The following is an 18,068-nucleotide window of genomic DNA, read 5'->3' as shown; positions in this document are numbered from 1 at the left end:
ATTGTCAGGAAAAAAAACACATCTGGTTCACTAATGTCCTTTTGGGAAAGAAAACTGCCGTCATTACTTGGACGGGCTTACGTATGACTCCAGGTCCACAACATTGTGGTTTACTCTTAACTGTCCTCTGGGCAATTAAGGAAGTGCATTAAATGCCTTCATAGACAGTGATGCCCATATCCCATGAAAAACTAAAAGGAAAAGTTGGAACTATCTGTGATGGCTATACAGCAATATATTCATTTGAAATCCTGATCTCTAAGTATCTCTTCAAAACCCAGAGCCGTGAGTCTTTTCTGCCCGTCTGGGAGGGCTGTTTTCCATTCCTATCTGTGTGTTGAGGTTGGCTGTTCCAATCCAGCATTTCAAAGTAGACCTCAGATCACCAAATTCCTTCCAGTGATCCAAATCTTTGTTTTACCTCTTCCAAAATGATCAAATTTGTTGGTAGCCGCCTAATCACAAGATCTTCTTCTAGTAATGTTCCTGGTTTGTTCTATAGTCATTCTAACAAGTTGATTTAGAAAATATTTAAACCCATTTTATGGGACAATATCTCTCAGCCTATTGCCATCCTTTGTAATGTTTTCCATTCTCTATGATTATCAAACATATGAGCATGTGAGGTAACAGCTTCTCATCACTTTCTGTTAACTAAGCAGATTCTGAAGTTTGTAATTAGTGCCAATGAACAGACAAATGGACCTTAATAATTTGACTATCATGTTGGAAAATCATTGTCTTCCCATCACACCCTATCATTTTACACAGACCTTTCCACTCTTTATGACCGTTTTCTTAAATATGGTGTACAAATCCCCAGGATTAAAGTTGATTTCAGACAATCTAGCATGATGCCATAAATCTTTCCAAATTGATATCAGTCTTGGTGAATTGCCTTCTTTCTTCCTAAATGTAAGGCATTTGGTGGCACGGTGGCACAGTGGTTAGCACTGCTGCCTCACAGCGCCAGAGACCCGGGTTCAATTCATGCCTCTGGCGACTGACTGTGTGGAGTTTGCACATTCTCCCCGTGTCTGCGTGGGTTTCCTCCCACTGTCCAAAGATGTGCAGGTCAGGTGAATTGGCCATGCTAAATTGCCCCATAGTATTAGGTAAGGGGTAAATGTAGGGGTATGGGTGGGTTGCGCTTCGGCGGGTCGGTGTGGACTTGTTGGGCCGAAGGGCCTGTTTCCACACTGTAATGTAATCTAATCTAATCATTTATGTGTAGAAAAAAAATGAACAAATTGTAGTCCCTTCATGGGCCATGAGAGTGTCACACAGCAACTGCTTATTTTAAGCCTCACTTCATAGACAATTTGAGATGGAATATAGCTCACAACCATTTGAAGATAATTATTTATATATATTACTGATACCAGTGCAGTCATCACCTTACAGCTTGGATGGTTGTTGTGATCTTCTGGAACATATCATTGTTTCTCATGTGATTTCTTCCTCAGAATCCATTGTTGAAACAATTTCATACTGTATTTTTCATGACCACAATATTCACAGTTCCGCATGTCTCTACAGGCCCACAATTGCATCTCCTCCATTTCTTGCACCTTTTCCCCAAACCCCATCCAACCCTCCAACTCTGGTTGTCATCTTGACCTGACCTACCTGTTCATCTTCCTTCCGATTTATCTGCTCCACACTTGCCACTGACCTATCAGCATCACCTCCTATCTTTGCTCACTATCGCAATCCAAATTACCTTCCCCCAGCACTCCCTCGCTATTTATTTTTCAGCCCCCTTCCCCTTCCCCAGTCCTGATGAAGGGTCAAGCCCTAAACATGAACTCTGCTGCTGCTCCTCAGATGTTGCCTGACCTGCTGTGCTTTTTCCAGCATCAGACTTTATCAACTCAGACTTCTCCAGCATCTGCAGTTCTCACTATCTCCAATGAGCAAATTCTCCCTGTTGTCGTGGACTGCAGCAGTTCAAGGCGACAATTCATCACATCTTCTCATGAGTAATTATGGATGGACAGAGAGTGCTGGCTTAGCCAATAATGCTCACATCCTGTAAGTGTTTTTTTTTATTTGTTCACGGGATGAGAGCATCACTGGCTACCCCAACATTTATTGCTCAGTCTTAATTACCCAGAAGGCAGTTAAGAGTAAACCACATTGCTATGAGTCTGGATTCACATTGCTTTTAAATGTCAGGACAGATGTTCCTGGGGTAATCCCTATCCATTTTCTGTGACTCGATCCACAATCATTATTTTGTTCTTAACATGACTAAATATGGTCACCATGTTTATAAAATTAAAGTGTTTGTCATTGTCCTTTCAGTTCATTGTCACTAATTTGATGTCTGATGCCAGTAGGAGATTTACAATAGGTTGTGGCAGCATCTTCCAGTGCATTTTGCATATATCCTTGATGGACCTTGTGAATTCATCAGCCATTCCTGCTTCCTTTTGTTAGATTTTTAATCTGCAACAAGAAAGATGAGCAACTTCCCTGTGTACGCCAACATATTTTGATTTATTTCTCAAATTGTAACCACCTGATGCCATCAACACTTCTTTAACATTGATTAGAAATGTCAGGGTTTGTTAAAGGGGTGCAATGATGACTGTTGGGTAAATTGCAGATCTGCAAACTTTCCAAAAGCAATTGCTTTCATGTTTCATGTCCAGTTTAATTTGTACCATTTATTTTGGAAGGTTTGCTCAACAACAAGGGCATTTTGGATATTAAATCTGTAGTTAATAAAATGTCTTACACAAGCTTTTTCACATGGAATAATCCAGCCTTCAATGTGTTATCCTCATCTTTGAAATAAATGGAACTTCCACACACTTCTTGACCTTCTGTCCTTTCTACTAAGTGAATCTAAATAATATTTTAATCTGTCTGTTCTATACATTGTCAAGGTCACCACTATTTAGCATCACACAACTAAATTTTTCAGCGACTAATAGGTTCAAAACAAAGCTTTTGAGATGTGTAAAAATCCCCCAGACTGATGAGGACCATTGTTTTCAACTTGTATCTTGGTATCCTGCATTGTTTCAAAAATCTTATTCTGTTTTGCAGTTCACAGCATAATGAGGTTTTGAGGTATTCTGAAGTACCTGTTGACTACTCCACAGCATTCTCGGGTTCTTCCATTTATTATTATAACTCCAATCTGGCTGTCTCCATAGGTCAGTTTGGGGGCAGTGTTAGGGCTGGAGTGGTGTGGTTTCTTTGGTTGTAATGGTGCATTATACCATGCTTCATCTATAATTTGAAAACTTTATACTTATGCAACTGTGTCCAGGACCTCACCAATTCTCTTCACTCTACAACTGAAGGATTATTGAAATTGAATTCTATAGGCATTGATTATTACTCCAGATTTTTATCTGTGCATTTGTTACCTCTGGAATTGGCTATTCTGCTGCTGTTCTGTGGATTGGTAGTTTGTCATTTCCTTTCTGAGTTGCAGAGATGAGAACAATTTTTTTTTGTTTTTTTTAAAACTTTGTGGACATTAAAAGCTAGCGAACTCCAGCCCCAGGTAACCTATGCTGCTTTCCTCCAAGCTGAGCTGAAGTCAATTGAAATTCACTGTCACTGTTAAACTCTTGGAGTCGTCAGCTTTGGCCTTCATTATTCTGTTACTTGTATATTTAATTGCAGCAAGGTTTAATGCATTATCTACAATAACCAATTCTATTGGAATTTAACACCAATGTAAATCTGGTATATGTAGCTTACGAGCAGTAGTTCTGGCACATACAATTGAATCAAATCATCTGAAATTAGAATTTGGAATGCTTTATATTCATGGAAAATATTTGCATGACTTAGCTTTAAGCCTTTGAAAATGTGTATGAATTGATGTATCTTTATTTTAAATACAGTTCATTTTTTTCTACAAAGAAATGACCCATGTGTTGAAGAATACTTAAAATGGAGATCAGGATGATTTTTCTTCAATGAAGTCTTAAAACAATTTGACTGGATTTATTTCTAGAACAGTATGATAAATTTGGCATGTTCCCCAAACACCAAGGGATATTTAGTGGCAACCTTGTTTGGTTTACACATGCTCTGTAGCATTATTGTACTCAAAAATGTATTAGAGTTAAGAGGGTTTTTAATAAAACTCCATCCCGAGTGAACAGTAAAATGTAACGGGATTGACATTTCTGCAAGCTTGAAATCCTTTTCTAAGTTGGATTTAATTACGTTTTTATCTCCTTCCCCTAAGGGGAGAGCTGCTCCTGTCAGTCACCAAATCAAAGAAGCTTTATAAATATGCTGAATTTTTTTCGAAGAACTTGCCCTCATTCCTTGAATTTAACGTAAAGTCCTAATCCTTTCAGAGTTGGTGTTGAACCTATAGAGTGGGACAGAACCTGAGGAAGTGTGTGAGAGAAGTTAGAGCAGATAGATAGAGGTGTGGTCAGAGAGGTAGATTTTAAGAGGTCTTTCGAGGACAGAAGTAACAAAGTATTATAAATCATTCTAACTTGTGGGGGTTATGATTGTGGACTGCTCTGAGGCATAGTGCAATGGAAAGGGAGCCAGGGGATTATGTACAGAGTAGACCAGTACAAATGACTGAACAGCCTGATTGGGTTTCAGAAACAACTCCGATTGAGAAGATCTTCACAAACTTTAGTTAAAAATTTTGCAACTCTTATTGTGTTGTTTCATAGTAAGTGATACTTATGAACTTTAGAGATGGTTCAAATATAAGCAACTTACAAATCTCAAGCATAAACAATTGTTTCCCTTTTGATATATGATTCTGAAAGCGTTAGCCTGCACATGCTTTCATGTGTGCTTGTCACATCTATTGACAGGCAAACCAGGGGTGAACACTTTGATAGAATGAGCTTGGTGACAATAATGCAGCTGGTTTATTTTGAAAAACTGAACAGCAATTTTAAAGCTTCTACAATCCATTTGTATAATAGAAAACACCAGAAATATATTAAGCCAATCACCAGAGTGCCTGGAGAATCACTGAAAGGAACTCCTTTTGATTCACCTTTCAAAGGGTAGCCTACTGTACCTTTAACTCCCACTGAGGACAAATCTCCCATCTCTCATTTTCCACGAATCAGACTGATCCTCACTGCGGCTTCTCTCTCCTTTTTGTTCATTTTGATCCCAGAATCAATAATTTCAGCATCTTACTCAGGCAACTAACCCTGCTGTGCTCAAATGAATTGATCTATCACAGCCAGAATATAGTGATAACTGAGGACGTTTGTATTGAAGTGGTAATGATCTGACCTCTGGCCCAGAAAGTCTGGCTTCAAATCCTACATGCTGCAGAGGTGTGTCATAATGCATCTGAACAGGTTGGTTAAAAATATCTACAATGTCACTGAAATGCCCAAACTAATTTCCAGGGTCAATTTTAACGCAGCTACAGGAACATGGCTTAGTGAGCTGTAGGTATGTATGGCTGCAGCAGTGGATGTTGCCTGAGCAATTTTAGAAGCCAGGCCTTATTCCCATACTTTAAACTGGACTCCTTCCAATACCAGAGAAGTCAAATCTCTAGGAAAGGGTTTGGCAAGGAAAATAAATAAATAATATAAATAAAACATTCCTAGCAAGTTTTGAGAAGATTTGTAGCTCAGGTTGAGGTTTTGGATGTAGGTTTGCTTGCTGAGCTGTAAGGTTCATTTCCAGAGTGTTTGGTAACCCTACTAGGTAATGTCTTCAGTGGGCCTCTGGGCGAAGCACTGCTGATAATTTCTGCTTTCTATTTATATGTTTGGGTTTCTTTGGGTTGGTGATGTAATTTCCTGTGGTGATGTCATTTCCAAAGCTGCATCAGAACATTATGTCAACGAGCCAACACACTGCAGCAGAGGAACTACACAGAGCAGAGGAAAGTCACCCATACCGTGTATTCAAAAAGAATAGGTACCCAATGAACACAGTTTGCCAATTTCTCAGCAACAAACCCAAACAAGCAGACAAAACACATCCAGAAACCCTAGCCACTCTTCCCTACATCAAAGTCATCTTGGAAATGATTGCCAGACTACTCAGACCCCTTGGCATCATGGTCGCCCACAAACCCACCAACACACTAAAATAGCAGCTAATGAACTTGAAAGACCCTACCCAGACAACAAGTAAAACTAATGTCATTTACAAAATACCTTGCAAGAACTGTAATAAGCACTATATTGGACAAACAAGCAGAAAACACTAGGGGAGGCAATGGCCTACTGGTACTATCACTAGACTATTAGTACAGAAAATCTGATACCCGGGGACCGGGTTCAAATCCTGCTACAATAGGTGGTGAATTTGAATCAATTTTGGGGGCGGCATGCTGCCTCACAGCACCAGGGTCCCAGGTTCAATTCCAGCCTTGGGCGACTGTCTGTGTGGAGTTTGCACAGTCTCCCAGTGTCTGTGTGGGTTTCCTCCAGGTGCTCTGGTTTCCTCCCACAGTCCAAAGATGTGTAGGTCAGGTGAATTGGCCATGCTAAATTGCCCATAGTGTTAGCTGCATTAGCCAGAGGGAAATGGGTCTGGGTGGGTTGCTCTTCGGAGGGTTGGTATGGACTTGTTGGGCCGAAGGGCCTGTTTCCACCCTGTAGGGAATCTAATCTAATCTAATCAAACTAGCCACCAGTATGCATGAACATCAACTAGCCACAAAAAGACATGACCCACTCTCACTAGTATCCTTCCATACGGATGAGGAAGGACACCACTTCGACTGGGACAACACATCTATCCTAGGACAAGCCAAGTAGAGACGCGCACGAGAATTCCCAGCAACATGGCATTCCAACCAGAACTCTATCAACAAACACATAGAGTTAGACCCTATCTACCACCCCTGAGAAAAAGAACAGGAAATGACATCGCCAACCCAAAGAAACCCAACCATATAAATAGAAAGCAGGAATTATCAGCAGTGCTTCGCCCAGCCCACTGAAGATGTTACCTAGTAGGGTGACAAAACGTCTGGAAATGAACCTTAAAGCTCAACGAGCAAACCTACTGCCAGAGTAAAGCATTCCCTTTGTACTAATTGTTTTTGTTAGCTTTGACACTAGACAAAGCACATGAATTGATGTTGCATTAAAAATGAAAGTTAAAAGTAAAATTAATTTACTTGCTTTTTGTCATAAGTTAGACCGTTCTTTAGGTACTTTCACTATGTACATTAGGAACCCAAACATCAACCCTTATGAGATTCCACTTGACATCTCAATCTCCCAAGGCAGGGGGCTTTGTAAAAATGGGTAATGGCAAGTTCCTAGAGAGATTTGAAACCTAAGATGAGAGTTTGAAGATTCAGATGATGTTTAACTGAGAATCTATTTCAATAAGAAAGAACAGGAGAGCTAGGTAGGTGTAGCTTGCTGCAAGTTAAAGTAGGGACGTTAGAGTATTGGGTGACCTCAATTTCACGAGGGTAGAATGTAGAAGGCCGGTCAGTAATACTTTGAAATCGAGAGGGCTAACAGAAATGTGGACTGGGTTACAGCAGAGCAGATGCGCTGAGGAGTGTTGGAATTGGATGCTTTTAGACAGTTGGAAATATGCAGCTTGTCTCCAGGTTAGATAATACATTGGGATAGGACTATTCTGGCCTCTGATATTTGCCAGGCAGAGGGTTAGAATCAAAGACTAGACAATAGAGTTTGCACCAGAGATCGAAGTCCATGATTATAGTCTTCCCAATGTTTCATTAATGGAGATACCTGCTTATCCACTACTGGAAGCATTCTGTTCGTTTAGATACACAGAATTTTATTTACTCAGATATTCACATCCATATCTGAAATACCATCTTAGTGGAAGCAATTACAGATTATCAGTAATAGAAGAACAAGTAATTCTTGGACAGAGTACCTTTTGTAAATAAGCCCAACAGGGCTTGGTTGGGTAGTTATTCAAAGCCATATGGATAAAGTAAATTCGTCTCTTGTGCAACCATAGGGAATTGGGACTATAATGTGCTAATTACAAGTTGCATGACATTTTTCAAAGCACAATAACGGTGTCGTCATTGCCTAAGTGTTAAAGATTGTGAAGGTCCTATAACTTCGATGAATACTCTGATGTTTCAGTTTCCTATTTGTCTGTTCTCATGTTACATCCCAAATTTCTGTGGGATTTTCCATTAATTGTAAGGCCTTTGTGTGAACATTTCACAATCTGATAGTCCAAATAACCTGACCCGTAAGAATTGACTGTAACACCTGTAATATTACAATTACAGCAATTAGTTTAACATCACAAAAACTTATCAGTCATCCCACTGTGGGACAGGAGAGGGTCTCCATGAGTGAGGAAATTATTGGCAGTGCCCCTCCGCTCCCTTTTCTTATTGGCCATAAAACTTTACCAGGAAGGTATATGGGTCCGCAGTGCTGCCAAAACTAAGTTCCATCACCTTCCATTGCCCACAAAAGTTGAAGGATTGTGTTTTCCTTTTGGGGAAAAAATTCTTCCCCAACTGATGAGGCTTCAGTCATTAATCGTAGCTCTCAGCATGGAGCTGCTGGGTGAGGTCTCCTCATGCCATTTGGAGGTTACTATCTCATCTGGTTATGCATTACCAGCATCCAAATATATACCAGGCGGAACTAAAGCTGAGCAACAGGGAACTTTCAACAGGCAACCTTTCATTGGGGTGTTTGAGGTAGAATGAGAGAGTTCACCACCTCCACCCTTTCACCCCCACCACAAAAAGAACATATGTAGGTTGGGAGCTGGGTCAGGGTCTTGATGCATTGCTAAGCCTTCCATTTGCCAGCTGCATGACGAGACGGTAGTATAAACCCGCATTTATTTTTGTAAGCTGTCTTTAAATAACAGTTGGAGCACCCAAATCAAAATCTTATGTTCAGAACATAGTGTTAAGAATTTATTATTGGTTTGGAGCATCTAGTACATTTAGGTGGTGCTTCTGTAACTGATGCTCATGTTTCACTTTATTTAGTACAATGTTAAACTCCGTTTCAAACACAGTTTCACACAATACAAATTATAAACCACATGTTTTCTGATCTTTTGTAATTGCTATGTGTTGGATAGTTACATTGTATTATTCAGTGGTATACCAAAGGTCACATTTTACTTGATGTTTCTGTAATTCCACTTAAGTAAGTCAACAGTGATAATGCAAAACCTTAACATATTCAAACATATGATGGGTTTTAATGAATAATGTTAGCCTTATTGAGATAATAGTGAATTCCATACAAGGAACTAATAATATGTATGTTATTTTCAACAAACCGAAACAGAACAGGAGTTCTGCCGCTTACCCAAGAAGGAAATTATAAACTTGCTGTGTTTCTGTACTCTATTTAAAGATTGCTATTGATGACAAAATAAATGAAAGAAGATATTTCAAAAGTAATGCTGTAGAGCTCTTCATGGTGTCAATAAATGCAATACTGTTGTGGTTCTGTTTGCCGAGCTGGAAGTTTTTGTTGCAAACGTTTCGTCCCCTGGCTAGGTGACATCATCAGTGCTTGGGAGCCTCCTGCGAAGCGCTTCTTTGATGTTTCCTCCGGTGTTTATAGTGGTCTGTCCCTGCCGCTTCCGGTTGTCAGTTTCAGCTGTCCGCTGTAGTGGTTGGTATATTGGGTCCAGGTCGATGTGTTTGTTGATGGAGTTTGTGGATGAACTCTTTTGTACACTATATTAGTTTTGCTCATGTTGGGTATCGGGTCCTTTGTTCTGGTGAGTTGTTGTCTGAGCGTGGCTGTTGGTTTGTGTGCCGTTATGAGTCCTAGGGGTCTCAGTAGTCTGGCTGTCAGTTCCGAGATGCTCCTGATGTATGGTAGTGTGGCTAGTCATTTTGGTTGTGGTATGTCCTTGTTCCGTGGTCTTTCTCTTAGGCATCTGTTGATGAAAGAAGCGCTTCGCAGGAGGCTCCCAAGCACTGATGTCGCCTAGCCAGGGGACGAAACGTTTGCAACAAAAACTTCCAGCTCGGCGAACAGAACCACAACAACGAGCACCCGAGCTACAAATCTTCGCACAAACTTTGAAATGCAATACTCTTTGCTTGCCTTTTTGGACTGATTTCATGGAATGTTTGATCAGTAACTTTCCCTCATTTTAGAGAATAATTGTTACAATAATGATCATGAGCATTTTTGAAAATATGTTAATTAAGACACTTTTCTGCTTCCCATTGTGCATAGGAAGAGGAGTAGGTCATTTAGCTCCTTGAACCAATTTGTTCATTTCGATCGTGCTGATCTATATTTAAATGTCTGTGCCCTATATTCTTTAGTATAATTGCTGAAATTGTGTTAATCCATGTCCGTTTCGAAACAAGTGAAGATGAGATTCAGAAGACCATATACTGCTCCCATGCTTTGTTTATTCAACATACTATAATAATGGTGCTCTTCCTTGAGATTAGATTAGATTTCCTACAGTGTGGAAACAGGCCCTTCGGCCCCACAAGTCCATACCAACCCTCCGAAGAGCTGAAAAACAAAATGGTTTAACTAAGAATTTCCATCTCACTGAGGAGGCTTCAGACCAATCCATGTCCAACAATCTGCTCTGAAAATTCTACTCCATTTGACAGCTGTAAAAAAAAAAAATTCCACAGTTGAAGAGAGAATCTGCAAACATTCGAAAACCATCAATGACATTACAAAGATAAAGTTAATTTGTCAAACCCTTCAATGTTAATGTATGAATCGATTTTTAAAATAAATCCAGGATCTGAATGCTGATCCGTAGCTTTGCCAGTAACTAATTAGTTTTTCCTTGTGCTATGCCCTATGCTGTGTAATAATTTGCTTTTTTTTCTGCTGAAATCTGTCCATTTGTTTTTAAGATGTTGTTATTTGCAAGCAACCAGACTAATGGGGCCAAGGGGACAACCATATGTTTGTGCAAATTCAGTGGCAGATATAGTTAACAATTCATCCAGCAATGTTTGCTACACTGTCCTGTCAATCTAAGTCTGCATTGGTTGAAGTCCTCTTCTTTGTGAGGCTGTTTTGGATTGTCACTTATTTATAGCTATTTTAATGATTCACTTGATTTGCATGTAGGTATGATAAGAACTAAGCATGGCCTCAGGATTCCAATATCACGCCACAAATACATTGTGTTCTTTGCTGTTTGGTGCTGCTCCTGTTGGAGGTCAGAACTTGAGTTGTTCGGGAAACAGCCTGACATCCGATTCTCTAGAAGATCACAATTTTTGCACCTCCTTCTATCCAGCTGTTTACCACAGATTATATATTACCTGTCCTACTTTGATATTATTCTCAGAGGATGCACAAATCTAGCTGGGCTTAGCACAGGAAATCGAGCAGAGACATGGAAAATAGAAATGATATATCATGTACGCTATTGCTGCAGACTGTAATTACTTTTGCTTTGAAAGTGTGCACACAAAATTTGAGAATCTTGTTGATTTTCAACTCAGGAAAATCTTGTCACAAGAATGCTAAAATGCTTATTAATTAAATAATTCATTAGCTTTAGAAATGTAAAAAGATAGTCAATTGTCATATCTGAATCACAATTGGGAAAGCATAATGTACATACTAAACGGATTAGCATTGCATTCCACCAAAGTTTAAATTTATTTAATTAATTCTGAAGATAAAACACTCGCCATTTCTCATTAAAAAAAATTTAAAAGCTAAGAGTTTTTGATTGTGTAACCTGGCTCTTCTGATGGCAGACATAACTTTTCCTTTGAATTGTCATTATGTTAAAAGAAACTGTACAATCTCTATTTAAACCATTAACCCAGGGCTTGTGAAAGTAAGATCTTGTGCATGACAAGACACAAAGGTGGCAGACACTTTTAGAAATGCACTGAAGCAACACCTCAGATTTTTGCAGGAACCTAACATTCACAGCTTGTCAAAGTCCCAGCTGAGGCCTTTCACATAAGTTTATATACTTCATTTTATTTTTCTGCCTGGAGTCCACTGGTTAATGTCATTAACCATGTTTACGAACAATAACTGCTGTCACCTGAAGGCAATTCACTAATAAAAAGACATGATTTATTCAGGATGAATCCGTAATCATTCTTGTAAAGTAGCCAAGATGAGCCTTTTTGAAATAAGAGGCTTATGGTGTGGTTTGATCTGCGTTATTTGATAAATAAGTGTTTCCACGATGATGTAAAAAGAAATCTTTATTGTATGTTGAAAGAATGAAGTGCTTCAATATTCAGAGAAATGAAAGTTTATTATTAATGTTACTGCGTGAGAATTGTAGCTTGTCGCACATTTTGATAGCAATACATAGTCTGGACTGATCTGACCTTGCAATAGCATGAAGAGCTCAGTGAAATGAAAAGCATGTACAATCTGAGGACAATTACTGGGGAGGTGGGACATAGTTAGATGGGTTACATTTGAACAGGAGTGGAACCAGCATCCTATGGGAAGGCTTGCTAATGCTGTTGGGGAGGATTTAAAGAGGATTGACATCAGGACAGGATCCTGATGAGTGGTGCTGAGGGGACAGAGACTGAGATGAGCTCGAAGTTAAAATACTAATGAGTCTGGAAGGCCAAGAAAACAGGATAGATACGAAGGAAGAAAAGAGTTTATCAAGGCTAAGTGGAATATATATTAAAGCATAGAGCCTGAGGACACAGACAGGCATGTGGGACCATCATATCATTTCTCCAACTTAGATTTGGCCTTAAAAAAAAAGTCAGGATTAGTAGCAGGTTATAGAGTATTCAAACAACATAGAGAGGGGATAAAAGATGGATGTGGTATATTGGTAAAGGATTCAATTATAGCAGTGAGGAAAGAAGATATGTTGGAAGGACCATCAATTGAGGTCATATATGTAGAAATAAAAAAAACACAAGGACAAGCATGATATAGGGTGTGTACCACAGTGTCAAACAATTACAAAGAGACAGTATCAAACATGTAATCAGATTTCAGGAATAGCTGTAATATTGGATATTTTAACTGCTCATGTATTAACTAAGATAGTTCCTATGTATGCAAGGTAGGGAGGGGGCAAAATCTTGAATTGCAGCTAGAAGAACACTTTTAGCCAGTACACAGTCCAACAAGGGAAGGGGCATTTTTGGACCTAATATTTGGAAATGAGCCCAGATAAGTGGAAGGCACATCAGGAGGGGGGAGCATTTTGGAGATAGTGACCATGACTCAGTTAGTTATGAGATAGGATAAGGATGGGCCAGAAATAAATGTTCTAAATTGGGGCGTGCCTAATTTCATTCAGATAAGGTATGATTTGGTTGAAATGGATTAGGAGCAGCTACCTGTATGTAAAACTGTCAGAACAGTGTGAGGCATTGATGGAGAAAATAGCTAGAGTACAGGATGAATATCTTTCTTTAAAGACAAAGGGTGGGACCAAGAGTGGATGACATAGGTAGACATCAGAATGGAGGTTTGTGAAATACTAAAATAAATTAACATAGAAAAAGAAAAATACTAACAGATTTAGCAGCCTTAAATGTGGATGAATCTCCTGGCCTGGATGAGATGTGTCCCAAGCTGTAGAAAGAGGCAAGGGAGGAAATATCAGGGGCACCTCCCAGTAATTTTCAAATCTCCTTTGGTCATGGATGAGGTGCCAGAGAACTGGAGAACTTCTAACATAATACTGAGGGAGGAAGAGAGAGACTGATGGTCTGTAATTTCTTGATCTGACTGAGGGAATAGTAGCTGCCTGAAAAGGGATGAGTCAGAAACACTCAGCATTTAAGTAGTATTATAACATTCACTTGCTTTGCCCAAACATGTGAGGGTATGGGTCAAGAGTTAGAAAATGGAATTTGTACTGTCAGATCTTTGTCAGCCAGCATTGATATGACAGGCCATGTGGCATCCTTCTGTGCTGTAAATTTCTGAGACTCTGTAGTCAATCTCACCTTTCCCATATCATAGTTAACATTTCAGGTCAAGTGACCCAAAGCATTAACTTTGATTTCTCTCCACAGATGCTGCCAGACCTGAGCCTTTCCAGCAATTTCTGTTTTTGGTTCTGATTTCCAGCATCTGCAGTTTTTTTAAAGTTTTTATTTTCTTTATCATGTATTTGTAAAATTAACTTGATTTATAATGTCTAAGTTGATGTTGCCTGAGCAATGTGCTTTAACATGGTGGGTTGGATGAAGTTATGATCTTACCATTAGCTTGGAAAGGGTGAGATGCTGCTGAAGCATTCTCTGCTGCTGGAATGTAGTTCTTCAAATTCTGGGCAAACTCCACTGTTTTAGTTCACTGCTTCTAGTCTGTTTGAAGTCGAAAGAAAGCTGACACTAATTGCTACATAATATTCAGCTACTACAAGCAGGATCTAATGAAAATGAAAATTAGTTGATATTTCAACGTCCATCTCCTCACTCACCTCCTTCATGCATTTAAATTAACTTGTTTCGGGTACTACCAAGTTATCCATCCTTCTAACTGTAGAGTTGGAGGGAGGATGTATTATTGTCAAAGATGTACTATTTCATTTGACTTTTATGAGATAGTTTAAAATGTGTCATTGTGGATTAGCCACCTGTTATGCATTTCTCATGACTTCCAATTTTACTGAAGTCTGTGGAAGTGAAAGTTGGGAGAGATGTAGAGTGGGTGGTAGATCTTATGTCACTGTCTCTAATCAGCCAAAGTCAAAATGATCTTTGATTTTCTCTCAGATAATATGATTGGATCGAACTGTGTTAATTCATCTCCTGGTTGAAAAGACTTTTAGACTAATGTTGAGGCTATCAAAAATGTGTTTGCAATACTACATATAGACCATAAAAAAAGTTAAATGTGCAACACAAAATGAACAAATAAACAAAAGCATAGTCAATGTTGAAGAAAGAAAAGGGAAGGAAGACCAAAAATGACAGAAGGAATCATTTTTGAAACAGTCACTTATGTTTAGGATTCTTTACAAAATGCCATTATCCTAGCTTTATTACAGTAGTATTGGCCTATGGTTTATTATCAAAATAATGGTATATCCAAATGCTTCATTTAATTCATGCAATATTAAATGTGCTGTTAAACAAAGAAACCCAAAAGCAACTGTCTAAGATCTGATATGGACATTAGCTTCACAACAGTGGCATTTTGCTGACCATTGAAATGCACTACAGAATATGTCATTGCCGCATTTGCAAAGTAAATATCACCCAGACTCATTAAAATGGTAAGACTGAGCCGAAGTGATGCAAGGAGCCTGTCTTGAAGCCTTTTCAGGCCAGTACATATTTAAGTAAACCTGGAGCAGCTGTTATTTTTTTTTCTCTTTTAACAACAAATGAAGTGTTAATTACTGTCAGTACACTTCTCTGGTGCTGGAAGTTAACTATTACAAGGGTAGTTACATTCCCCCTTGACACTCCTGATGAAGGGCTTGAGTCCGAAACTTCGACTCTCTTGCTCCCCAGATGCTGCGTGACATACTGTGCTTTTCCAGCGCCACGCTTTTTGACTTTTACATTCCTTCATGTTTAATAGTCAGTTATTTTGAAAATAAAATTTTTAAAATTAATATTTTGTCAATGTTTTATTCTCACTCTCAATCCAGTTTTGTCTTCCCTCTTTGTTGTTCTTTTTGCATCTTATTTGGTATTGAATTTTCTTTAATTTTCACTTCTTTCTCAGTCCTTGCATTTTTTTTCAAAGATACATCGTTATTTTCACCATTCACTCAAATCCCAGGAATCTGATTTCTCTCACTGTACCATTATCAACTCAGTTTCATTGACATGTTACAGAAAATATCTTCCAAATTAAACCGACAGGGAAGTGCTACTGGTGAATTCTGTACATTACTCTTTTATAGGATATAATGGACCATTGTGCAGTTCTTCATTCTTTCTGCATGTGAAACAACGTATTTAAAAATGACCAGCAAGAAAGCTGCAGGCATTGGTATGTAAGATAATGTCAGGAAAGATTATTCATTTGCATCTGGACGTGGACAGTAAATTTCAGTGGGAGCTATCAGTTGTGGAAAGAATTACTGAGCCTCTGAAGGGCAGTGGTGCTAAGGAAATGTGTCACCATATGATACTAATGTATGAAGTAGAACTGTCACTTAATCTAATTACTTGACATAAATTATGATAAACTTTTCATTTTTCTGACACAATAACCGCATAATGAGTTTTAAATCAAGCTCAAATTTTGGAAATGCACAGTAGATCCATTATCTACCAGAATTAGAAAAGGAAATTAGAACATCAAACACTCATTTCTTCTGAAATGATTATTTATATCTGCCATTTCCAATCCAGTGTATTGTCCACATGGGTCTATCTCCTGTATGATTGGGAAACAAGTAAAGGTTGTGTAATTGCTTATCTGGTGGCCTTTGTTCCTAATGCTAGTGTAATTATTACTCTTTTAGTAGCTTGCTGCATTCATTTCAACTCATCCAATTCGCATCTCCTTCATTTTCTGAAGAAGGGTCACTGGACCTGAATCATTAACTCTTCTTTCTCACTACAAATGCTACCAGATCTGCTGAGCTTTTCCAGCAATTTTTCTTCTTGTTCCTTAATTTTCTTTCTGACTTTGAATTTTCTGCTAGCTAGTTTTTTTTTTAACCTATCTTACACAGCTCATTTCCTACATTTGGACTCAATCTACAAAGTGACTCATGCCACCTTCGGTTTTGAAGCAGAGTGCCTCTAGAAATATTAACTTCCTCTTTTCCAGCATTTAATGTCATATTTTAGATTACATTTTTTTAATCTCAAGGGTATTAAAGGCTGTTCCTACTACATTATATATTGAATAATTACAACTAATTTTTAAAAAATTGAACATTTCAAGTTCCCAAGTCTGCTTTATGGGAATCAGAAAGGCTGCTGCTACTTCAGAATCACAAATGTTTTCATCCTTCCAGTTGACGTGTTGGTAGGCAGTGATCTTTGTGATTAGGATAAAGCTCCCTACTTTCTGTATATTCTCATTTACAGATGTCACCAAACATTCGGTTCCTGTTCTTAACCACTGCCACACATCGACTCGCCACAATCATGTGAGTAACTCATCATCTGATTTTATTCCCCCCCCACCCCCCCACCTTATCCTGCTATCTTAAGAATTGGGGTCCGGCATCTGTGCTAATTTTTGGTATACAGGGAAGAGTGCCAGCTTGGGTGACTTATTTAGTGGTTCAAAAAATCCAAAAGGTAAATAAGTGTCACCATACTGTCTGAACAGTCTTTGTTGTCCATTCCAAATTTCATTTTCAGATCTTAAAATAAGTCTTGTTGCCATGTACAAGGGAAGGAGGAGCAGGCAGGGCAGGGGTTCACTAAGATTAGACGAGGCCACTTGGCCCTTCAAGTCTGTTCTGCCATTCAACAAGAACATGGTTGACCTGCCCTGGGCTTCAGCTCCTCTTTCATGCAATGCCCTCGTAACTGTCATCTCCCTGATATTTCAAAAATCTATCTGCTTCCTCTTTAAATACTTGTAACGATTTAACCTCCACGGCTCTTTGCAGGAGACAATTTACTACCCTCTTGAAGAAAACTTTTTTTTCACACCTCAGTTTTAAATAAGTGTCCCCTTATCCTCGAAACATGTCCCTCGTTCAAGATTTCCTCACAAGTGGAAACAACATCCACCGCTCAGAATCTTGTTTGTCAAAATAAAATCACCACCTCATTCTTTTAAGCTGTAAAAAAAATAAAGATCTAACCTGTTTAGTCATTCTTGATAAGTCAGCCTCTTTATTGCAGGGCTCAGCCTAATGAATCTCTTTTGAACAGTCTCTCCAATGCATGAATAGCCTTTCTTAAATAGACAGACCAAAACTATACACAGTACTGCACATGAGGCCTCACCTATAGAATTATAACAGCATGGTCAGTTTTTGAGGCTTGAAGGCTGAAATAACTCCACAAAGGCCAGTATCCCATCACCAAGTCGCCCTTTATTTACACATGCTCGTACGTGACACTGAGCCAACTAGCTCAGAGCTGGCTGCTAGCGTGAGCAGAACCCCTGAAACCCTTGTTTGTATCTGTCAGCCAGGGCTCCCTGTTGGGGTTGTTACCTGACCCAAATCGGGGAACTCATTCTATACGGTTCACCTGGTTGACCTTATTCAAT

General features: G+C 38.9%; 1 long non-coding RNA gene across 1 annotated transcript in view; it reads left to right on the top strand.

Moving 5' to 3' along the window:
- The window catches only part of LOC122561137, a 125,013-nt gene extending 108,008 nt beyond the window's left edge, over positions 1-17,005 (top strand). Inside the window, exon 3 of the long non-coding RNA XR_006314926.1 lies at positions 16,925-17,005. This is a non-coding gene — a long non-coding RNA (uncharacterized LOC122561137). The remainder of the gene's footprint in view (positions 1-16,924) is intronic.
- The last annotated feature ends 1,063 nt before the right edge of the window (positions 17,006-18,068 follow it).

The sequence above is a fragment of the Chiloscyllium plagiosum genome, chromosome 22 (assembly GCF_004010195.1).
Source record: "Chiloscyllium plagiosum isolate BGI_BamShark_2017 chromosome 22, ASM401019v2, whole genome shotgun sequence".
Classification (NCBI taxonomy): Eukaryota; Metazoa; Chordata; class Chondrichthyes; order Orectolobiformes; family Hemiscylliidae; genus Chiloscyllium; species Chiloscyllium plagiosum.
This window is presented reverse-complemented; position numbering and strand designations above follow the sequence as displayed.